We start from the raw sequence: 26,365 nt of genomic DNA on the forward strand, positions 1-26,365 counted from the left end.
TCTGCTCCAGGGACCACCACCAAATGCAGTCAGAAGTATCTATTGTATTATTTCAGGAAGAAGAACAAATTCACACTTGACCAAGCAAAAGCACAACGAGATCCATAAATCAATGTGAGTCAGGTTTCTGTTCTTCCACCATGCAGGCACAGCTCACTGGCAACTCTCATGTCTATGGAAGCCATCCTTTTGTGCTACCTATTAGTGTAGGGAAACAGATTTTCATTAACTGCCTGAGGATATGAACATCTCTTTTCCTGCCTGTCCCACTGTGTTCTCCACCACAGCATCTGAAGTCATAGAAGATTAAACCTGCCTGCCTTCCAGAATCTAACATACTACTCAGCTGAGGCTGTCTGCAAAGTGACTGTTAATCTGTATTTATGTACTTTCTCTATTGAAAGAAACCATAGCTTCATGATTTCAGCTATTTGCTAAACAGCACTATTAAGATATAGTTAACACCTAAAAATGCACATACCTATAAAAGCATACTATGTGCTGAGTGTGAACACAGACATACCCAAGAAACCATGGTAATAAAGATGTTAGAGTATCATTACCTCCTCAATTATGATTTTTAGTGTCCATATAATATGGACAAAACTTCACAGGTTTAAGCTCTTTGGAGAGAGTAACACATGGTAGTAGCGTTTCCACCTTCATTTAGCACTGGTCAGGGTCAGTTTTTTGTCCACTTCTCAATATATTAAAATAAGATGATTTGGAAATCCTTATAAAGTTATCCCAGTGGGGCTGTACCCATGAGTAACAGCTCATTTCTTTTAAATAACATTTTAAAATAAGACTCATCCAGAAACAAGGACATACTAAATCCACTAGCACAACAATGTTCACTGCAGCACTACTTACCATAGTAAAGACATGGAACCAACCTAGATGTCCCTCAGTTGATGAATGGATCAACAAGATGTGGTATTTGTACACAATGGAATTCTATGCTGCTGTCAGAAAAAACGACATCACCCCATTTGTTAGGAAATGGAAAGACTTAGAAAAAATCATATTAAGTGAAGTAAGCCAGACTCAAAGGAACTTAGGCTCAATGGTTTCCCTCATTTGTCATAATCAGTAGAAACCTTGGGCTCTCCTAGCAGAGATTTGCAATAGAGAAAAACCTTGATAAATAAGGCCATATAGTATGATGCTAATTGAAAGGATCTCTAGGATATTGAAACAAAAGCCATATAATGAATGATTGTTGTCCTTAATGTACTATGTTATCTCTCAGCTCTTTTGCTGTCCCTTGGTTATCTCATATTGTTACAGTATCTTACTTTGTTATCTGATATATCGGATATATTTGTATTTACTTATTTGAAATTGTATAGGGAAGGGGGGAATACAAGATGAGGGGTGGGGGTTGGGGGGAGGGAAATGGGGACCAAAACATGTGAAAGGGTATCAATGTATGTGAATTAATGCACCTTCTATCTGGCGAATATCATGTAACCCTTCTATTAATTACAATAAAAAAATCTTAAATAAAAAAATAAGATTCATTTAAATACATTAGAAATTGAGTATACTGTCTTTCCGTAGTCTGCAAAGCTGCAATCATAGACATGTGATAGTAGGAAATATCACCAATTAAATTATTCAGTTAATCAACTAGTACATGACTTTTTGTTTATAGTCATATAGCAAGCCCTGTGATAAACAACTGTGCCGCCTTTTAATAAAAATCTTGTTGCATGAGTGATCGTGTGCCAAATCCAAGGTCAGTGTTGAGACTTCTTTTTATTTCACTCTTTGGGGCTTCTTTGCTTAGCTACTCTTGTATGTTTGAAATAGATTTTTGGGTGGAGGGGCATATTATTTATTACCATATGCTAGCTATACAGGGGAGGATATTATGATACCATTTCTACAATGTATACAACGTCTACTAATGAATCTCAACTCCCTTTACCACCCTGAGTTAACCTTTTCCTCCTTCCTAATACAAATTCAAGGATTCTTATGGTCAATTTTCATACTTGTCAAAAATCAATTTCAAAGACACCTATAATCTTTCACAGTCTTCCTTAGCCCAACTACCCTTGCTAGTACCCACTCTTTTCAGAGCATGTTTCTCTTTCTCTTTTCCTCCTCCCCCATCCACCTATACTTCTCTTTGACATTCTTTATTCTGTGTTTATATAGCTGCCATGTAACTCAAAATTATTCACCAATCATGTTTCTTCTCCAAATTCTTCTTCTTAGAAGGTTTATTTAAGCCCATGTTTATGCACACACACGTATGTGTGAGTCCCTTGCTGAGACTCAGGTATATATGTTATATACCCAAATTTTATATACACATATGTGTGTAGTGTGTGCGTGTGCATGCATGTGTGTGTGTGTGTGTGTGTGTGTCTGTGTCTGTGTAGGGGGGTGTATAATATATGTTCATATAAATGAGTATGTTCACCATATAGGTATAGCTTCCACAAGTTAATGAAAATAAGGATACATATTTTAACATGGCATATTTTGCCCAGTATGATATCCTTCATTTATGTCATTTTTCCTACAAATGACATGATTTTGTTTTTCTTTATCATGGCATATTATTACATAGTGTATTTATATCACCATCTCTTCTTTATAAATTTTTCTGCCTTGAGGCACTTTAGCTGTTTTCCTCCTTAGGTTGTTATACTGCTAGCATAGATATACGGGTGACTTTCATGTATATTAATTTAATCTCCTTTGGATTTAAGTCACTGATAGAGCAAGAGCACTTGGTAATTCTAGTTTTCCATTTTAGATGGAACTTCCATAATCATTGTCATAGTGGTTGCATTACTGGGAAGACCTAAGAGTATAAAAGGTTTCTTTGTCTTCAAAAAATAAAAGACTTTCTCCACCGCTGAAAGAATTCACCTTGTTTTTCTTCTAATCACTAGCCAGTCTTAGGTAATCTTGCAGCTAGAGTTTATTCTGAACTCTATATACTTTGCCAAAATACTGTTCCCATGAGAACTCATCCAGCTCCAAGATTTGTTTCCAATATACAAATTTGGATTGTCCACTCTTCTCTTTCCTCAGCTCTATAATAGCAAGGTCAACCACTGCTCTTAATTGGATTGAAATTTCCCAAGCTCTGTGTGTAAGTTATTAAATCAAAAGCATATTTCTTCAAAGTACACAATACACAGAATATACACAAACAGAAGTCTATCCTTTATATTTTAAATATTCATGTAAACTTTAGTGGTTTATTCACAAAATTTCTTAAATTGGAAGTAAGCTAAAAGTTATTTACTTGTTAAGTGGATAAATGTTGCTATACCTCAATGGTGATACACTATTCAGCACTTTTTTAGAAAGGGATTCACACAAGAATGTGCCTGAATCTTTCAATGCAATCAGTACTCAATAAATAATCAAAATTAATTGGGGTTTGTAGTCATTGCTTTCTGTTTACTTTGTACACTATTGTGCCTCTATGGTAAATTTTTCAGACAGTAGATAGATTGTTTTTAGTACTTAAGATCATGCTGTTTCCATACTTCAAATTTTATTTATTCTAGTAAGTCAGAGAATAAATTAAACCTTCTTACATGGTCTTTATTTAAGTCAATGTAGTATTTTATTCTTGCCTTTTTCTACAGTATCCTTTCTAAGCTGTTTCCTTTCATATTCTAGCCCAAATACAATCTTTAATTTTCTTAGACTTTTGAAACCCATTTCTATTCCAGATAATTTTGTTGAGTATGGTCTCAGTATTGAAAGCTTGTTTTCCCAGGTATTGTAAGTGGCCTCAAGGTCACTCCTAAAAGGAAACCAATCCAGTGGCCCCAGCAACAATTAGAAAGAAGGGCGCTGAGGTTGGAGTCTGCAAGGCAGGCATGTACTTTACACTGCTATACCATCAATAACAGGTTTGATATATGTATTTGGACTGGTTTTGGAATCGATTTGAAATATGTACACTTGCATGACAGATGAGGAAGTAAGTACTTGAGTAAAGCCTGATACAGTCAGCTATCATTGTGATACATGAGCATCAGTTCTAATTCCAAGGTGTACCACTTTTCAAATCAAGTATTTATGGACAGGGGAATCATTAAAATTAGCAAATATCACTCCTTCAATTTGCTTTGTAAATCTATTCTAAAATGTTTTTCTTTTCTCAACATAATGAAATAAGATTCCTTTGCATCTCAAATACTTCTAGAAATTTGTGGTGAGATCTTAAGGTTATAGGATCAGATAAGATCTCACTTTGAGAAGATATTATAATACAAGGGCTTGAGATGACTTGATAAATCATGTTACAGGATGGCAAAGGAAATGTTTTGAAGAGTAGGTCATTGGTTTGATATTAAGGAATGAGGTAGTGGATGCCCTTTGAAGAACTGTAACCTAACCAAGCAGCTCACACATAGTGGTTTTCATTAAAAACTGGCCATTTATCTTATCATGGTGAGTTTATCTTACCGTGAGCTGTCATTGAAATGATAGAGAAGAACTATGAATAAATTCAGCACAGCAGATATCAAAAATCTAAAATAAAAGACAGATGGTAACTTTTTAATGAGATACAATGTTCTCCAGAGTGTATTCACATATAGAATCAGAAGCTGAACCATTAGTGCTAACTTCTGGGATATACCTGAAAGGAAACATAATAAAGTGATTTTAGTTTAGTATTAGAATCTGGAAATTGTGGAGAAAAACCTGGATTCTTTTGAAAAGTGTCCTTCATTTTACTGGGAAAAATGAGCATGATGTATTTGAATATTTTAATCCTAGCTTTTAAAGTCCTACAAAATGTACCTGAGGAATTATGATTTTACTTATTATTTTAAGTCCTGTGATGCTGAGCCATTAATGCTTCAAAACCACCTTTTTCTCTGTGTATCATGCTTTCATCTATAGGACAGGAAGTGTTCTCAAGATGTAAAGCTCTATATGAACAAGTCAGAAACATGAGAACCTGAATGAGTGTCAGCATTGTGTGTGGGTGGGGGTTGTATGTGTATGTGTGGGTGTGTGTGGGTGGGTAGTAAATAATGAAATGCACTTTTCTTGGTTTTATAGTCAGTAAATCTGATCTACTTCCCCAGACAAATGGAGATAATTAAGAAAGTCTATTCTTAAAGCAGGCTTTAAATTTTGTATACATACATGAATTTAAATCTTATCATAAGAGGTTCCTAATGCCCATTGTTCCCTTAAGTGATGAATGCCCACATGAAGAGAACTTTCATACACCCCTAGCTTTCCCAGTTAGGCTGGTTCATGAGAATATCCATTTTTCGTTGTCATTGAGAGAATGACAATGATAGTTATTTGGTCCTTTCTCATACATTGAGTTTTATTGACTTGTAAAAGAGTTATTTTAGGAGGGAGTCACAAAGGTACAATATCCAAGAGTACTTCATATGGATATAAATTAATGTACATACTGAAACAAACCCCAAAGGTATGGAAACAAAGGACATTTTCTGTATTTTTTTTCTTTTTCTGATGACTCTGTATTCCTTACCATATATACAGTGTATATGTGAACTTCTGTGAGAAGGTGGGGAGAGGGCACAGAATCTAAGGAAAAAGCGTGAAAAGGTGCAGCAGCAGAGCACAATGGACTTTGAAGCGAGTAAACCAGAAAACCTGGGGTGAAGATAGAAGGGATGGAATGGGAAGAGAATGAGGGGACAGAAAACACTGTATGCAAGGAAATTTACTTATTACCAGATGTGTGTAAATGTAACTGCACTATATATCACCTCTAAAATAACAATAAGGTAAAATACTTTAAAAAGAATCATTTTTGATCATCAACTGATGATTGGATCAAGAAGATGTGATACTTATACACAATGGAATTCTATGCTTCCAGCAGAAAGAGCGACATCGCTCCATTTGTAAGGAAATGGAAAGTCTTAGAAAAAATCATATTAAGTCAGCCAGACTCAAAGGAACATTGGCTCAATAGTTTCCCTCATTTGTCATTATTAGTATAAACCTTGGACTCTCCTAGCAGAGGATTACAACTGGGAAAAACCTAGATACAAAAGGCTATATAGGATGAGGCTAACTGAAAGGACCTTCAGGACATGGAAACAAGAGTCATATAATGTGATTGTTGTTCTTAATGTGCTATGTTATTTCTCATCTCTTTTGTTGTCCCTTGGTTATCTCATATTGTTACAGTATCTTACCATGTTATCTGATATATTGTATATATGCTAATTTGGTTATTTGAAATAGGATAGGGAAAGGGGGAAAACAAGATGAGGGGAGAGGGTGGGGGAAGAAAATGGGAATATAAACATGAGAAGGGGAAGCAATGTTTGTTAAGTAATGCACCTTCTATCTGGTCAGTATTAATTCCAGTACAAATATATTTTAAAAAGAATCATTTTCTCTTAGACTTGGAAATGTGGCTTATGTCTGTAATGCCGACTACTCGGGAGGTAGAAATGACAGGAATCTTAGTTTGAATCCAACCCAGAAGAAAGTTAGTGCGGTTTCATCTCAATAAACTAGATAGAGTGAGTTTAGCCCTTTGGTACCAGTCACACAGAAGACTATAGGAAGTCATAAGAAGTTATAAGAAGACCATTATAGTGTGTGGTCTGCCTGGGTAAAAATGTGAAGAACCTAATCACCAAATATAAAAGCCCTGGTTGGAGATTTATTCCACATAGAAGAGTGGCTGCCTAGCAAAGATGAGATCTTACATTTTCTTCACTGAACCCTGGGTTCACAATCTGCTGAATAGCGAATCTGATCAGTCATGTTAGACTTTATTCCAGTTGAGCCTGCCTTCTCTAATTCTAGCTACTCCTATTCAGGAGGGTGAGATCTCAAGGATCCATGTTTCATGCCTAGCCCATTAGATAAGGACAATAAATGACTTACCCAATCATAAATTTTGTACTAAGTATTCCATATTTATCTACTCAAGGCACAGTCCAGATGCAAAAGTTTCCTAGATTCCATCTTCAAAGCAACCAAGAAAATAGAGTACTGGAAGTGTGGTTCAAGTGAAAGAGCTTCAGTAAACAACTAGTCTGAGAAAAATCCAGGCCCTCTAATCAAACACCAATACTGCAGAAAAAGCTAAAGACAACCTTTATTCTAAGGTTACTATCATTGAATATTATTTCATAAATTTGGACATTTTTGGGACTCTTTCCTAATTTCAATACATTTCACAAAATTGGTATAATATTTTTCTAACCATATGTAATAGGATTGGTCATAGTCCTCACAACTTGAAACAAAGGGGAAAAATAGCCATCAGAGTATGGCTACTCTCTGCTGGATTAGAAACAGAATAATCCTGGAAATACTAAAAACCGTGAAAGTCTTTTCGTGCCAGGTTGCTTTTAATTCCTTTCAGTATTTCCTTCCTTCTTTCAGTTCCGTTCTTTATTTCTCCATTTATCAGATGCTTAAAAACTCTGAAGAATGAAGTTAACTAATTGTCCATTAGATGCCATGGATCCTTTATCTACTTAAGGATGCATTCTTGATGCAATTCTTCTCATTAGACAGAGCTGTGTGCTTTGCTGAGCACTGGCAGACAGGATCCTGTCTTCTATAGCAGTGGGCACTTAAACTCCAGGAAGCCCTGTTTAGACAGGGATGCTTTAATAGAGCAGTCCACAGCCAACCTCTCACTCTTGCCTAAGTACCTGCTGGTGATGATCGCTTTGCTTCCTGCTGCTCTAAGTGGAGTCATTAAAAGAAATGCAACTTTCAGCACGATTGGGAGAGGGTGGAAGCTTCTTTCTTCATCAGAAGGTCACTTCATCAAATGTTTATCCGTGTCCAGCTCCATCCATTTAATCATTATGAGAAAATCAGATAACCTCTGTCCTTAAACAGTATGAAGACTTTAGTCTCTCTCAGTCCCTTTCTCTCTCTCTCCCTATCTTCATCTCTCTCTCTCTCTCTCTCTCTCTCTCTCTCTCTCTCTCTCTCTCTCTCTCTCTCTCTCTCTATATATATATATATATATATATATATATATTTCTCTTAACAGCAGGGGTAGGAAGCAGAAAAGTATAAAAATTTAACAGCCTCCTTAATTTACATTTTTAGACAGAGATGAGAAGAATATATTATTTTCAAGAATGTATTTCAGCATTTGATATAATGAATTTTTGAGGATAATCTGTGATATTAAGACCTCAGTTCAATGTTGGCAACAGTAGAAAGGACAGTGATTGCTTGCTAGCTAGCTTCAGACTATCATGATTAAGAAAATAATTTTAGAAATGAAGCTTTACAGGTTACTGAATAAGAAAAAGTAAATTCTATGGCCAATACTCAAATTTCATGAAAGTCTTTTAAGTTTACCAATAGGTTTCTAGTTAATCCCTCAAGTAATTTTCAAGTAGATTTAAGAATGAGCTTGTTATTTCCTGAGGGATATATCAAAGAATCACCTGATATGATACTGAATTCTGAAATTTACTTGGTTAAGAGACAGAAACATATATAAACATAAAATTTCCATTTAAATAGGGAATGGAGGAAATTGTAAAGCAGTATGAAGGTAGGCACTACATTTACTATAATTGAGCATGAAAATAGAGCATAAAGCTTATATTTGCAACATATAGGTGTATAGTCAAGAGAGTATGATTATTTAGGTTAATGCCTCATAGGGTATTTTGACTGAAATGAATTTTGAAGGATCAAGAAACAAATAAAGGGTGGGAGAATACGATTGAACAGTGGCTGAAATAATTCCTTAACCCAGAGATTCTAATTCACATACTCATCGTGGAAGAATGCTACCTTTTTATATAGCTCTTGAAGGACTTTATCAATTTAAATGATTATCCACATGCTTTCTATGCCTGTCTGTTTTATTTTTTATTTCAATTGTATATTTATAAAATTTCACCCTCCACTTTCAATAGCCTCAGGGCACAAGTACCAATAAAATTCCCATTGATTAAAGTATTAAAATACATAAAAAGAAACAATAGCCAGCAGCAATAATGATTAAACACGTTAACTATCAAACAAAACAAAATTGCATTAAAAACAACAGGCTCCTCAAATCTATCCTCTAGAATGGAGCAGTCAAGCTTAGAATGGAAGAAAAAAATTAGGTGAATTGGGACTAGGTGCAAGTCTGAATGGAAAACATAGTGAAAATCTCCTGCTATTGTTGGACTTAGTTACTGAGCATGACTGGTCACATTATCAATTCTTTCTGTGTGCCTTTGTTTCTTTAGCTATCAAATGGGAGAAACGCTTATAATAAGAAAATACTGCAACCATAGGGATATTGTAAGGAAGAATAAAATCTGGAAACTAATTAGGCTAATATGGCCTGTTTCTTGTATTATCTATCATTATAATATTTCAAAATAGATATGTCCTTCCTGTTTCCTTACTCTGATAAGGAAATCTCTAGAGTTTTATCCTGTGACAAATATCATAAATAGAGTATATAAATGATTATGGCTTTACTCTTTTGTAAATATCTGCATATGATGATAATGACACATTTTACAATTTATCTGGAACATTTCTAAAGATTTCATCCAAATTATTGAACTGGAATTGTACATATTTTAAGATAAGAACTCAAGATCCACCAAGACCTACCTATCTGGCCATTTTGCTATCTAGACTTGTAAACACAACTGTATAAATGACTCTATCTGCCAAGGAGAACACTATGCCTGTTTGCTTTTAAGCTTTCATTTTTGGGTTAAACCCTAGAGGGCTTCTTACTTGTATTACTTACAAAGTCTATTTAAAAACTTAGCAGACACTCAAATGCACACATGTGTAGAATTTGCCTTGTGCTTCTTAGATATTGTGTCCTCACTTCCACTTTCTGGGAAAGAATAAACTTGGTTCTCAGCTTCATTACAAAAGCATGATGGATCCATAATGGTCTGGAAATAAGACCAAGAAAATGGCAAGTTAACAATAATAATGAGAATGAAAAGGTAAACTTTCCATGTATGATTTTAGCATGGGAGCAGGAGCTGAGTTATTCCTTTGTTGAGAACTGGTAAGATGGTTCTCATACAATTGCAACATGTAGAAATGTCTATACTCAATTAAACAGAATGTCATAGGAAGAGGTATTCTTCAAGAGAATGCATGACAAGCTAATGCATATCTTTACCAGTAATTAATAATTTATTATGAATCCATATCTTCTGGCTAAAAATTTCAATTTCCTATAATTCTAACAATATGTTTGGATTTGTTACCAGCAAGGCATTTTAGAAAAACAAATATTAGAAAGTCAGATGATAGCTATATATTTTACATATACATATAATACATTTTTGCACATGAATATAAATTTCTGAATTTCCTTAGACATTGACAAATCTTTCTAAACTATGATTACTTATAGTAGATGAGTACATTACTGCAAAAAGAGAGAGGTCAAGCGTATGTAAATTTAAAGTAAGCCTACATTCATATAAAGCAAGCAGACTGTCACATGAAGAATATTTGTAGATTCTATTGGTTATATAACTAGATTTTCTCCCACACTAATAAAAACTAAGATGATAAGTTTTTTTTAATACATAGAGTAAGCCCATTTGAGTTATGATTATTTTTGTAATGGGATAAACCTATCTTATATATTTAATTCAACAGATATTTATTGAATTCTCTCTCACAGAATTCTATATTGTAGAATGGGAGTTAGGCAATAAACAAAGGGATAAAATACACAAATTTGGGAAGAAAAATAAACAGAGAGAAATATATAAAATATATCAGATATAGAAGGTGAGGGATAAAGCAGAACTTAGGGGAGAAATTGAGAACAATGGAAGGGGAGGAAGAAAATCAGGTTAGTCAGACAGGTGCTACTTTGTTCAGACACTCAAGGAATTGAGCAGTTTCAAGTATTCCTAAGATGTCTTTCTAAAGTGAATAACAGAACAGTGTTGATCTGAGTAAATAATATGTATGATTTCAATGTATTTTTTGTTGCATTGTTTTATTTTGTTTTTTGGTTTGGTTTTTTGCCAGACCTGGGGTTTGAACTCAGGGCCTGGCCACTGTCCCTGAGCTTATTTTGTTCAAGGTGAGCACTCTACCACTTGAGCCACAGCATCACTTAAGTCATTTTCTGTGTATATGGTAGGGAGGAATTAAACCCAGGGCTTCATATGTCCTAGACAACCATTCTCCAACGAGACCACACTTCCTACATTCATTGTAATTTTTTACAGAGTTTATTTTTTAATTTGTTTTCATCTCATTGATTTTTTGTAACAATACAAAGTAGTACATGTTATAAGTATTCTTTAGTCTAAGATTAATTTATTAATTGAAGCTACTTTGGGAATTGATATTTAAAACCCCAAATTGACTTTATTAAACTGAAAGGGAGTGGTGTGTTCAAGTGTTCTAAATTTTTTTTGTTTAGAATGACCTAATTATACTTGGAAGATATATGAGAATTTAGAAGACATTCCAAAATAGAATACCCTAAGAAGTAGGAATCTTGTCACATAGAGTAAACATTAGGAAGAACTCAAAGAAACCACAGGAAATAAGGATAATAACACAAATCTTCAGAAAATAACATCTTAGTTGAGGTATTTGGATGACTTACACCTAAGAAAGCTTAACTGGATGATTAGCTCAGGAACTACTAGAAAGCTAGGAAACTGTGTGATGGAAAGTACCTATGGCCTATAATAATATTTACATGGAAGAGTCCTCTTTCAGTGACACACACAACTCAAATGCTGAATGACAAGAGACTCTGCATCGAGAAGATGTCCTGAAACGGATGCAAGAGCAACACAATTGGAAACACAATTAGTTACTCCATTCTATCTGTGTTCAGAGGAAGATAGACGATTAACAGCCCAATCAATTGCCACCAATGCATCCACAATGACAATACTATCTGCACTTTTTCCCTGAGTCCGCCAGGACCAGACATTAGCAAGCAGAGTTATCTTATAGCTAAATACATAATGGACTGTATTTGTGTGTTTCAACACTAGCCTTAGATATGAATTTGGGCATACATGAACACTCACACAATATGTGCACATTTTCTTCCCTCTGTCTCTACTAGCAGAAGATGTAAGATGGTGAGTATTGTGTTAAGTCCCATTTTGCATTAGCCTTGCAAACAGTTCCACAAGTGTGAAGCTACTTTGTGTCCAAATAAATTAAATTAAAATGTCCTTGTATAGATAAAGGGATGTGTACCTGTTTGAATGTTTTTGGAAACTCTATAATAAATGTATGCTTATGAAGGAGTGTCTCTTTGCTCTTCGGTGAATACATAGCTCTGTTCCTTTAGGCAATGTTCTAAAAGGTGGGGTGAGAGGAAATGCTTTTTCTGATGAAATATGCTTCGCTGAACAAATCCAAGAAACTTTGGAGAAGATTATATACTCCTGACAGCCCAAATGTGATAAGTATATCAAGATTTAGTGTCCCTTTATTAGTTTCTCTTACAAGAGAACACCACAGCTGCCAAATCTGAATCATTACCCTCATTTTTCCTGATATAATCAGTATGAAAATGGTGACTACTTGGATATTGACTCAATGTGAGCTTTTCTAACCGAATAAGGTGGGATCAACCTTATTGTATCGCTCACTGATTAGAGTTCTGATTAATGCTTCTTCTTTTATTTTCATTTCCCAGGTTGAGATAATGCATATGCCCCTGAATTACCAGGCCTGGCACCTGTCTCTGAATCAGATCTTTTCTAATATATTTGCTGAGAGTTTGGGAAACCCACAGGCTTCTGGGAAAGTTTAATTACTGTCAGAGTCTGCCTTTTCATCTCTTTTTCATTTACCACAACTTTAGACTAAAGTAAAAATTCCCTAAAGCAGTGTGGTGTGTTTATTTCATTATAGCAGGCAATGTCCAGTTCGAAACAGCATTGGTCTGGCAGCTCTAAATACAGACACTTTACATTCTCTGTTGAAAGACCTTTAAAGAAAGAAGACAGAAAGTATTGAAATTCACTGACCTCCCCCCAAGTTCAACTGACAGAAAATCTTTTACTGTTACCTGAAAAGATTTGGCATTAAGTATAAAGACAATAGAGCTGGGTTGAGAAAATAATAGGTGACTTTCCTGTTGTTCCCTTCTTCCCTAAGGAGAGGCAGTCTGGTCCCCCGGATATCAAACGGGAGGGAAAATGGCTCTCCCAGAAACCTAGGAAATACAACAGAGAACAAAGCAGCTTTTTTGTCCACTATAAGAGCACTGTTATTTTAATGGACCGATTACTTTCCTCTTACACAGGCACAGTAATGTTTTTCTCTCACACCTATTATACTACAGCATCTAGATGAACAAGAGCAGGAAAGTAGAGCAGGAGTGCAGGCTGAGGGATGGCAGAGAACCTGCTGAGAATGATAGACTTTCCTTGAATAAGCCAATGAAAGTTTTTGCCTTGACGATTTCTTTTGTCTACAAATAACAGCCACAATTCTAAAGAAATGAAAACAGAGAATGTCAAAGGTTAACTAGAACTTGATGACCTAAGAACACTCTTCTTAGGAATAGTTTATTGTAACATGGCTATCTTTGTGACTTTACCTGCACCTGTGTCCATTACAATAGCTGAGATGAATAGTGGAGACTCCTTCTTCCTCAAACCTAGAGATGAGTTGGGATGGAAAGGGAGAATACTGGAACTGTTGGTGTCTAGAAAGATACATTTTACTTACAACCTGTCTGTTGAGGGTCTCACGGCTTTGTGCAAGAAAAACAGTATTTTTTAAGTTAACTATGATATGATCCTTTCCAGGCTTCATTTTTTTCAGTTTTTTTCATATTTTTCCTTCTTATATAAATAAAATTTCCAAAGATTAGTTGAAATTAGCACATTTAGAACTCAGACAGGACCTGACTAGAAATGTATTCCTCTTTCTCTGTCTGTCTGTCTGTCTGTCTGTCTGTCTGTCTGTCTGTCTGTCTGTCTCTCTCTCTCTCTCTCTCTCTCTCTCTCTCTCTCTCTCTCTCTCTCTCTCTCTCTCTCTCTCTCTCTCTCTTTCTCTCTCCTCTCTCGCTCTCTGTCTCTGTCTCTCCCTGTGTCTCTGTCTCTGTCTGTCTGTCTGTCTGTCTTTGTCTCTCTCTCTCTCTCCCTTCTCCCTCTCTCCGACTCTTCCTCCCTCCCCCCCCCCCTTTATCATAGCACCTTATTCTAAACCCTTGAGTAGGGATCAACTATCCACCCCCAAGTTGACAAGGTGGTTTAACAGATTGCTTGAATTATGCTTTCATGTTAGCAACACTGGCAGTGAAGCACACCTTTTATTTATTTATTTATTTTTTTGTGGGTGATCAGATTTGAACTATGTGCCTGGGTCCTGTCCCTGAGCTCTTCAGCTCAAGGCTACCACTCTATTCCTGAAGCCACATCACCACTTCCCTTTTTTTAGTGGTTATCTGGAGATAAAATTTTCATGTACTTTAATGCCCGGACTGGTTTTGAACTGCGGTCCTCAGATCTCAGCTTCCTGAGTCTATATATAACAGGTGCAAGTCATGGCACCTGTCTGCGAAGCACTTCTTTTACGTATCCATGGCAGAAGTCTTGGAGTCTTTGGCTTTGATGCCAGTGACATCAATCAATTCTGAGGTTAGGCAGGACTAAAATACATATATACTATGTGGGAACTGGGCAACTTGATTCAAATCCATGGTCTGAATATGACCGTTATGAATTTGTAGAAGAGCAATGAGTGGATCAAGGAGAAATGAGGCAAATATAAACATCTCAGTGGTAATGGGGTGCAATACAAGAAGGCCAATAAGTCCTAGGGTCTTAGGGGTTGAGGTTCTGCTGCATATGGAATGTGGAACAGATGTTTAATGCTGAGAGCTGAAATGAACTGTGTTCCTGTTGTCAGTGAAGCTTCACACCAGGATCAAAATAAACCATGTATATATTTTAAATTGTAAACAAATTATTTTCATTGACAGACCCAATGTCTATATTTTTTCTGTTAATTTCATATTTTCAAGAAAAAGTAATCATTGTGACCTTATTATGTTTGAGTCATGCACTCTTTTAGATTTGGATGTAAGAAGGTGAGAAGACACTAAGAAACACATCATATGATTGTAGACAGATTTCTAAGGATTTTATAATGACTCATAATTATCTAACACAATGAAGTTAATTCTAAATTCTGTTACAATGCAAACAATATCCATTCCAAAGTATCAAAATAAGAACATGGTACTGTTTGAAACATCGTACCACGGTGGCAGCATTAAAAGTAAGTAGTCTTTTGGATGTATATGCACATAACTAATAAAAGAATTTAACTGGGAATGTTTTGTCCATCTGTCCTCCCTACAAAGAAATAAATAAATACAGCTCTATCCCCTCTGAAGATGTACCATCAAAGTACCTTCTTAGAAGAAGGTAACCAGGCTTCTGTCACAGAGAGTACTTGGGACTTTTTCTTGTATTTAGCCTTTAGAGCTGTGAAAAATGTATTTCTATTGTTTCTAAGTTATGTATGTAGTTGTTATAGCAACAAAAGAAGACAAAGGCTATTTATGATTTGCTAGTGTTACCATTGTGACACTATGCTACAAGAATATATCAAATAGAGGGAAGTAGACACTCATGAACAAAATAGACAACAGCATAATCATCAGATTTAGGAAGGCAAATGAATAAATGTGATGATGAGACGCTAATATGAAAATAAAGATAGTTTTGTATATTATTAACAATAAAAATGGGGACATTACCAAACTTAGGACTTTCCACATGTTTGGGTTATTTAATTTCACAAAGCTAACAAAATTGGGTAAATTAATTTACAAAGGTAAGTACCAGTTTTGATAGATAAGATTATATGCATGAGTTACAAATCTATTATATATAATAACATTTATATGGTGTTAAGTATAGCACATGAACAGAAAAGGGCTAGAGGTCAAGAGAGTTCAAGGGATCACTTATCTAGCATATACAAGGCTTTGTTCTAATCCCTAGACAGCAAAATAAACTAAAATGAAAATAAGAAAATAGTTAATATATAATACTAAAACATAATATAACATAATTTGTGGGAAGTAGCAAACCGTTTATAATGAATTAAGGCATTTTGGTATTCTATTTTTGCCAATCCATGGACTTGAATTCTGGTCATTATCCCTGAGATTTTATGTTCAAGGCTAGAACTCTACTAGTTGAAACATAGCTCCACTTCCTGGCTTTCTTTTAAAATTTAGTGACAATAAGTCTCGTGGACTTTCTTACCTCAGCTGCCTTTGAACTATGATCTTCAGATCTCAGACTCTTGAGAAGCTAGGATGACAAGCTTGAACCACAAGTGCCTAGATAAAATGGAATCTCATAGCACATATTCTAAGCTTCCAATCTGAGAAGAGACAATGAATACCACAAATTAACAAAAGCCTATATTTTAATGTTAAGCAATGATTGCACAGGATGCACAGGATGAGTGATAAAGGCCAGAAGGAATGAAGTGGGACAATCCAAAACAAAACAGGGGTATTATGATGTCATTTCAGAAAGATAAAATTCAATTACTCTCTACAAAATACCTGAAACATTATTTTAAGTCTTTATTTCTCTAAAATTTGCTGCTGGCTCACAAAGCTGTCAAGGTAATTCAAGGTAAAGTTCTATTAAAACTAGGATTCTTTATGAAAGAAAACAATAATGAACATCATTAATTTACCTGAAAATATGTACAAATATTAATGTGAAATTAATAAAAGATGTACAAAAACATCACCACTAAACCTTTATATTTCTTTAAGTATAGAAGTATGCAATATAACATTGGAGTAAGTGAAGATCATTGTAGATAAGAAATAGTAAATCACTACTTTATACAAGAACATAATAAACTAGTTCATATCAGGATTAAATGTCCTTCACTTCCAAATGACAGACCCTAATGGCGAATCAAAGTGTCCCTAAGTTAACTTATGAGGGACTTTTATCAGAGTATATTATGAAACCACAAATCATATATAAAAATGCAACACAATTCCATACTTCAAAAGATAGGTAAAACTTTACCCAAATAACCATTTTTTGTCAGTTGTTGTGTTTGAACTTAGGGTCTGGGGCACTGTCCCTGTGCCTCTTTGCACTCAAGGCTAATTCTCTACCCCTTGAGCCATAGTGCCACTTCTTGTTTTTGTGTGGTTAATTGGAGATAAGATTTTCACCAAGACTTTTCTGGTTGGACTGTCTTTGAACTATAATCCTCAGATCTAAGGCTCCTGAGTAGCTAGGATTATAGGTGTGAGCCACCAGTGTCTGGTCCAAATAAATACATTTTAAAAAGGACCCTGACATCACTGGATGTAAACCTCACCATGTCACTTTATAGCTAGTAACAGATGGATTGAAATAAATACTCCATGTCAACTGTTCTTGTAGTAATAGAAAAATTTAAAACTCACTATTTGTTAGTAAATATTAATGTTAAAAACAATTTTAAATCAGTCTAACAGGGTTTTGATCTATTTATTTGATCAACAATTCACTTAATAAATTGCTTGCTCATTCTACTAATGGTTAATTTATAATATATATCTTAAGTGAGCCTTTATTCATAATGATTTTTTAAATTTAAAGAAATATTACTACCCATCAACAGGAAAACAATAGAAGAAAAATTATCATATTAAGGAAAAATGAACTATGGGTAAATGTAACTAAATATATGAATATAAATTTGTATATTAAAGAAATACAAAATGTACATGTTTAGTTAGAAACTATGCTAGTTTTAATCTAAGCAGTGAATGAAAGAACTCAATTACTTAATACTAAATGATTAAAATCCACTTATTTTAATTTGCACAATATTTACAAAAATATTTAAACTAATAATTGGTAATTAAATGAAAAAAATAAATGATCTAAGGCTGGTAATTCTCTCCTTCTAGAAAATAATACTCTAGACCAAAAAAAAGAAAAGAAAAGCAAACTGACACTTTGCAAGTTATTCCTGCAATGAAACAAAGTAATCTTAATTATAAGGGTACAGTATTAAAAGTCCTTATGTATTTCTATCATCATTTGACATTAATTAAATATAAAATATAATGTGAACTAAAGCTTGGTGGCAAATACCTGTAGCCCTAACTACCCAGATGGTGAGTATGGAAAGACTGATACAATGCCATTCTAAACCAAAAACATTTCCTTAACAAAATAATGAAAATGTGAAATGATTGTCTTCATAAACAATGATTAAATGACATAGAATGGTTCTACATTAAGACACATGAGTAAAATGAGAAAGGGGAACAATGCAGTCCTAATAGTCAGTACATATTCTGTTAAGAAATTTGGAGGAAAGGAATGAGATGGGAGGGACAGGGATGAATGATGAAAAGATTGACACTGAACAAACTGTATTATATTCATGAACTGATTTTTTGAATCATAACTTATTTGTGTAAATACTTAAAGATAATTTTAAAAAATTGTAAAAGACCAGTACAGTGACCAAGACACAGCTGAGCTGTTACCTGTAACCTGGGCTACTCAGGGGGCTGAGATTTGAGGTAGCTATTTCAAAGTTAGACATACAGACAAGGATCAATGTCCATCAAATATTTTTTTTATTTAGTAACAAATAGAAAAAGAAAACAAATGATGGCCAATCTTGAAAATAGTCAATTTCTGAGAACATTCTAATATGTATTATATGATACTAACATAAAAATTATGTATTTTGCATTGAATTGTTAAAAGTGCCAATGTTTAGCTGCTGTTGATTGAAAGATGAAAACATTTATCACAGTGTTTTCTTTCGTTTATTTTTTAACAATAATTAGCTACACATGCCAGGCATGGTTCTTATGCCTATAATCCTAGCTTCTCAGAAGGCCAAGATCTAAGGATCAAGGTTCAAAGCCAGCCCTGGACCAAAAAGATCTGAGACTCTTATCTCCAATTGACCTCTAGAAAATGAGAAGTGGGGCTTGGCTCACGGGATAGGGCAGTAGCCTTAACTAAAGAGATCATGGACAATGCCCATATCCAGGGGTAGGGTGGTAGCTCAGAGTCAGTGCCAGACCAAGTTCCATCTGCATGACTTCTCACTCAAAAAAAGAATCTGTTGTACAAGTAGATTTTTTCCACAATGTGCACAAGAATATATAATGTACCTTGGTCAAACTCATCACTCATCTTCTGTGCTAGTTTTGTTCAAAAGTGATACTTTCATTTTGTTTCTGTATGAAAAGAGATTATTAAAGGCATAGAAATACAGTCTTAAGATAGTCCTAGAATTTCGAATTGTTAACATTGGTAATGTAATTTAAGATATTTATCCTTTTTTTAAAAAAAATGTACCTTATCATTATATAATAATGTCTTCTAAACCTGTATACACATATTCTATACCATCACTATAAATCATAGTACTACTCACACATAATATATCCATAAAATGCATAAAGTCGATTCAATAATTTATATGCTTTCCTAACTAAGCATGTTTCCTTGGTAAATTCCATGAGGATTCAAAATATAGTCATGGAGTCTAATAATTGGCTAAGACAGATTGAAATGTACAACTGTGAAACACTGGATTAATAATGTGTATTCTATATATTTTCACATTAAGCTAAAACTTATCTATAATAGTGATAAAATTTATAATTAAGGAATAGATCATTATTGACATTTTACTGAATGCAGGATTTTAATTTGTCCTAGATGGAAAAATAGAATTTAGAAAGTTTCCTAACAGAGAAGTATTTGGTTAGTTTCTTCAGGAAATAGGGAAGATAACATGCAATCTAGGTAAATTCCAGTCTGTAGTTTCTATGCTTTGCCAATGGTGGATAGGCAGAATCATCTTTTGCTGTGAAAGATGGCATAGTAATTGTGGGCCCTTCAATAAGCAACAACATAAAATGCAATCATGAAGAAACCTCCAGAACCACTCAGCTGGAAATGCTGAGATGTATTCTGCACCAGAAAATAGCAGCTGTCTTAAAAACAGTTTCTTATTGATTAGAGCACAGGGCAGGCCATTTTTAAGGCTCACTTTCTGGAAACTTCACCAAGTTGTTTGTCATCATGAAAATGCGTATATTTTCTTCCAGAAAAAAAAAATCCCGTAACTATGGAAGAAATTTTAGAATAAAGAATTGAACTGGCTTTTCTTCCTTTTCTGTATCAACCATAAAGTTATTTTATGTTACCCTCTAGGTCTTCCTAGGTATATTTCCTGTGTGGGCTACAAAAATCACTTAAATGGTGAAGATTCCAAAATGTTCATTTCCATTCTCTTACTATAGTGACTTACTATGTCATCAGAACAGCTTCTATTTAATACATTCTTAAAATTCTTTAATACACCCAAGAGATAGCTCTGCACTGGTGGTTGTGCTCATAACACTGATCCTCAAGTACTTTTCAATGCAACAAACAAACACATGTCAAAATCAAAATCAGAACCTTTCAGTCTTATAACAAATCCATTATGTAATCCCATTGTTTGCATCCAGCTCCTTCTGTTACCATCATATCCAACTGTTACCTAATAGATTGAAATTACTTTCTCTTTATTTTCCTTTTGTCTACCTCCTACTTTTCAAAATCCATAAACTGTTCTTTTAAAGAAAACTCAAATCACATGGTCATGTAAGGTAGTTAATAGCTTCCAGTTACACTCAAGAAAAACAATGGATGAATCTGGCAAAAATCTTTTTCCCCCCAAAAATCTTAATTCTACTTCCAACATTATCTTAAACCAATTCCTCATAATTATTGAACTTTTAGTGTTACGGTATTCTTTGAATTTTTCCAGCTATTTTTCCACTTAACATTAGCAGGGTTTAATACTCAGACAAGCTCTAACTCTGTGTATGTGAAGACTGATTTTCAAAGCCCTGCTCTATTCGGCAGTATTTAACAACAGTGGCCATTATCATTCCTAGGATAACACTATGAAAGCCTATAGAAAATATTCTGTTCTTTCCTTGCTATCCCATCCTTAATGGCCTTCCATTACATAAAAAAATGAACTCAATATGGGAAGTTCTCAGAGCTGTAGCTGTTAAGTGGTTTCAAATGGCCCAATTTCTGTTGAATAAGAACCTTGAGAAATAATCTTTTACATAGTATACTACTATTCATATAGCTTTTCTTGAATAGTGTATCACAATAATTTTGGACACTTACATGTTCTCTTATTCAACCTCACTCCAGTTAGAATGGTCACTCTCAAGGCATCTAATAACAACAGATGCTGGTGGGGATGTGGCCATAGGGATGACTACACACTGTTGGTGGCCATATACACTTGTTCAACTACTGTGGTGATTCCGCAAAATAATAAACACAGAGCTCCCCTATGACCCAGCAATCCCACTTCTTATGTCCAGAAAAAAGGCCATACTAAAGCCACTAGCACAATGATGTTCACTGCAGCATTATTTATCATTTCTAAGATATGGAACCAACCCACATGCCCCTCAGCAGATAAATGGGTCAAGATGTAGTATGTATACACAATGGAATTCTATGCTGCCTCAGAAAGAATGACATCGCCCCATTCATAAGGAAATGGAAAGACTTGGAAAAAATCATATTAAGTGAAGTAAACCAATTCCAAAGAATATAGGTGCATTGCTTTCCCTCATTTGTAATAATTGCTGCAATCTAGGATTCTTTTAGGAGAGTATCACAATCGCTCAGAGGCTATGTACATGTGGCCAAATAGGATTAGACTAAATGAAACAAACTCTTGGGTATGGAAACAAGAGGTATATCTTTGTGATTGTCTTTCTTAAGGTACTATCTGATGTTAATTCTTTTCTCTTTTTTTCTCCCCTTTTGGTTTATCTCATGTTGTTACTGTATCTCTCTTCATTACTTGTATATCATATATATATATATATGTTTGTTTATTTGAAATAGGAAAAAGAAGGGGTATAAGAATATGATTGGAACCCCTTCCAATTTTCCCTAGGGGTAGGGAAAGTGAGATGGAAGCATGAGAAGTGGTATTAATATTCAAGAATTAATGTACCCACTAACTGACCAATGTAACTCTAAACCCTCTTCATGTTACCTGGACAGTAAATACAATTTTAAAAAAAGTTCTCTTGTTTCCTCGTTAAAGCCAATATAAGCCTGACTCCAACTCAACCATCTTACACAACCCCAATCCCCAAGAGAAAGTTGTTTACCCCTCATTGTTCCTCACCATATATATATATAGATAGATATATATATAATTATATCTTGCTGTTTCATGCTTTATTTAGTTTCTACTTTAAACAATGTCTTAACCTAGTATAAAACACATGTATATTATCAAAATTAGTACCTTTTTATCTCCATAATCCAGGAGTATATATATATATATTATATGTCTAAAAATATAATTCAGTCTCTGTCTCTCTCATCTGTCAATAACTTCATAGACAGATAAACACATAAATAGATGGATAGATAGATCACATAAATGTATGTGATACTTTTATATGTGTATACTCTTTCACACATTAGACTTGGTAAAAGAAACTTACATTTTGTTTTATTATTTATTCTTATATTGTTAATCATAAATTAACACATAGAAAGTGAACAAAACACTTCTTGTGATATTCAGGAAATTTGCAACTACTAACTTTTCTTGTTTTTATATGAAAGCTTCTTTCATTCTGATTCCTATTTTTGTGTAATGTCAGAGTAATGAATAAATACAATTAGAAAGTCAATAATTATCTTCAGGGTAAACTCAACTTGTTTCTGGTGAAAATGAAAAATTATACTTAAATGGTGCAGTCATATATTTCATGTGCATTATTTAAACCTTAATTTTTATTGAAAAAAAGTATTCTCCCAGAGGTGCTTACATAAGCAATACAGTATAATCATCTTGATATTTGAATAATAATATAAGAACAGCTTTTTATAAGTCACAGCAAGTATTTCCATAAATAAAAGCATATTATGCATGTGCCTTATGTGTATGGTGCCTGAAGGTACCTTAAAGGCAATACTACAAAAAAAGCATAGAATTTCTGAAGGCTTTCTATTTCTTAGAGCAGTCAAGGCAAACATCAGAGATAAAGATCATTTGAGCTATGTTTGTCTGCCTTATGGTGTTAATTAAATGCCAATATTTTTTTTCTCTTGAGAAGCTCAGAATTAGATTCATGCTGTCCTTTGAGAAAGACAAGATAATAAAGTATGCTTGTCATATGGTATAGACTTCCCATCCTTATGGAAAATCCCCAGGAGGTATTTTCAGTTTACATACTTCTCAACTATTATTTAAAGTTGTAATCTTTTGGAAGCACTCTATATATTTCATCAGAGTGGTAAATCTTCCAGTTTCATATACTGAAAATTGATGTAGTTAGGGTCAGATATCATTTAATGTTATTTGATATAACAATAAAATTTAATCTATATCTTTCAACAGTAATAAAACTAGATTTATTTATGGAGGACATTCTATGTACTAATAAAAAAAGGAGCCAGGTGTAATAGATAACAGGAAAACATTTTAATGCAAAATCTCAATAATGAAAGCCATTCATGGCTCTAGAGCATAGAGTTCACAGTAAAAGTCCACCAGGTGTGGGGTTGTGGAGGTGGTGAAGTATGCATGCCTGTATATTCAAGGATTATTCTGGAAGCATTATAGTTCTAAGGATGTCTTTAATAATTATTACGATTTATTGAGATGAAATTCCAAATATATGTCAAGAATTCTAAGAGGTTACAGGTAATAATCCTAGCAGGAGTTGAGGTTATTCTAAAAAATGCAAATATAAAACTTCTCCCAAAGGAATGAAATGTGCTTTGCTGCTGCTGCTGCTGTTGTTGTTGTTGTTGTTGCTGTTGTTGTTGTTGTTGTTATTGTTCTTCTTCTTCTTCTTCTTCTTCTTCTTCTTCTTCTTCTTCTTCTTCTTCTTCTTCTTCTTCCTCTCTTCCTCCTCCTCCTCCTCCTCCTCCTCCTCCTTCTTCTTCTTCTTCTTCTTCTTTTTCCTCTTCTGCCTCTTCCTCCTCTTCCTCCTTATCCTCCTAGTCTTCTTCTTCTTCGTCCTCATCTTCTTCTTCTTCTTCTTCTTCTTCTTCTTCTTCTTCTTCTTCTTCTTCTTCTTCTTCTTCATTTTTAAATAGAAATGATATCAGATATTAATATATAGACTTCTTTCTCTGATGAAGAAGAAAAATCAGCCAAATATTACCTTATTTACTCTTCCCTAAATTAGAAAAGAATTGGACAAAAATGTTTTCCCAGAAGTTATTATTTACTTTTAATGTTACATTAAATAAATAACATTTGCACACAAGATAAAATTATCAGATTTTTATCCACATACATTGCAGGAGGTCCATCAATTATTTAAAATTTTAAATCAAGCTACTTCATAGGAAAAAAATACCTTAAATGTTTACAACCTTAATTATTCTTCCATAAATAATTTCATTTCTTCATTGGAGAATGCAGACAGTTTTAAAATCAACGAGATACAAAAATGATTCATGAAAGATGGAAAAAACGTGTAGTCCTATATTTATTCCTCAATCACTGTGGTAGGAGACTTTCTAGGCTGCATTAGCCAGATCATCATCACACGTGTAAAAGGCATTTCTAATTGCCCAGGAAGTCCAAATCTAGAGTCATGTAGATTACCTGAGAGAAAAGAGTGAGCTATAAAAGCAGTTCAGCATCCATGAGTGTGCAGTATGACAATTCATCTTAGTACCATGTCCTCTGAGTGAGGTAAAGATCCACTAGAAAGACCTAGATGATGACACTGCAAGGACTTTTCTTATCACAAAGATAGGAAAACCTCATAATACATGAGATTTACTCATAAAAGGGGTCTTACCTCAGTACAGTGAAATAATTAGATTTCAAGTCAGCTGTTTTTAAAAACTGACATAAATAAAACCTATATCCATCCATCTTTATGCAAGAAAGATAAAAAGAATCCATCATATGAAAGGTATAATTCATAATAGCTGGATGTCTAATAAAAAATCACCAGACATGAAAATAAAAGAAAAATAGGATCCAAGGTGAAAATAGAATCAATCAAAAGTAATTCTAACTAGAATTTAGCAATAGAAATGAAATAATATGATTATGATACATCAATTAAAATTCTAAGTAGGATTGCATAAAGAATTCTTAAGAGATAAAATTGAATTTCTGGAAAAACTACAATAGCTAATAAAAAGGAAACTCCATAGCTTAGTTATAAATTATATATTACAAATAAAGATGAGTGGATATGATGGTAATGCTGTTAAACAGAATTAATATAAGAAAGAAGCAACAACGATCCCTGAAATAATTTGAAGCACTACAACGTGTCTAACTGGAATATAAAGACAAAGAGAAAGAAAAAGATATTCTACTAAATGTGGACAAATGTTTTTATATTTAATATAAATATAAAAGTTTAAGAAGTTCAACAAATACCAATGAGACCAAAAGAGACTATTCTTAGTAGAGAAACATAAAGTTTGGCTGGGAATTTGGCCTAGTGGTAGAGTGCCTGCCTAGCATGCACGATAATCCAGGTTCGATTCCTCGGTGCCACATACAAAGAAAAAAGCCGGAAGTGGTGCTGTGGCTCAAGTGGTAGATTTCTAGCCTTGAGAAAGCCCAAGGACAGTGCTCAGTCCCCAGGACTGGGGAAAAAAAAGAAACCATAAAGTTGTATACCTACATGCCTCTTCATACAAAATAATATACATAGTAAAACAAACTCCAAAATATGAAAGCTAAAGGCTTATTTTTTTAAGTTTTCACTTTTTGATGATTCTGTCTTCTTTAACATTATATGTGGTGTAGTCACATGTATATCTTTGGGAGGGTGGAGTAGGAGGGACAGAACTCAAAGGAAAAATGTGCAGCGGTGGAGTTCACTGGACATTGAGGAAAGTGAACTATACAACTCGTGATTGGAGCATGGAGCAGGAGAGTTCAAGTAGTAGAGAATAAAGGAACAGAAGTCACTATATAAAAGGAAAGGTACTCATTATGTGACTTATGCAATTTGAATCACCTCTCTAATAATAATAAAGAAAATCATTATTTTTTAGTCTGAAAGTGAAGCTATGGCTCAAGTGATATAGCACTAGTCTTGAGTGAAAGAGCTCAGGGATAGTGTCCAGGATGTGAGTTCAAGCCCAAGGACATGTACCAAACTTGAAGTACAGAATGTATCTTCCACAGAATGTAAATCTTCAAAAATAATATCAATATATTTCAATTCTCAATTTTCATAGCAGTAAAATATAATTGCTAAATATTAATGATATACTCTAGATCTGATAGACATTAAGTGACAGTAAGATACACTATAGAGAGGAAATGAATATTTATAGACATGAAATCTAAACCCATTTTAAGA

General features: G+C 34.1%; 1 long non-coding RNA gene across 2 annotated transcripts; it reads right to left on the reverse strand.

Annotated features, from left to right (window-relative positions):
* Positions 1-4,446: 4,446 nt before the first annotated feature.
* On the reverse strand, positions 4,447-15,441 carry LOC150049739 (uncharacterized). 2 transcript variants are annotated; one of them, XR_016538875.1, is made up of 5 exons: positions 15,370-15,441; positions 13,547-13,654; positions 9,734-9,887; positions 7,659-7,842; positions 4,447-4,515 (listed from the first exon to the last, which is right to left on the reverse strand). It is a non-coding gene; the product is annotated as an uncharacterized LOC150049739 (long non-coding RNA). The 2 variants fall into 2 exon arrangements; XR_016538876.1 differs by lacking the exon at positions 9,734-9,887.
* Positions 15,442-26,365: the final 10,924 nt, after the last annotated feature.

The sequence above is a fragment of the Megascapheus bottae genome, chromosome 19, assembly GCF_031878675.1.
Source record: "Megascapheus bottae isolate mThoBot1 chromosome 19, mThoBot2.hap1, whole genome shotgun sequence".
In the NCBI taxonomy this organism is placed as follows: Eukaryota; Metazoa; Chordata; class Mammalia; order Rodentia; family Geomyidae; genus Megascapheus; species Megascapheus bottae.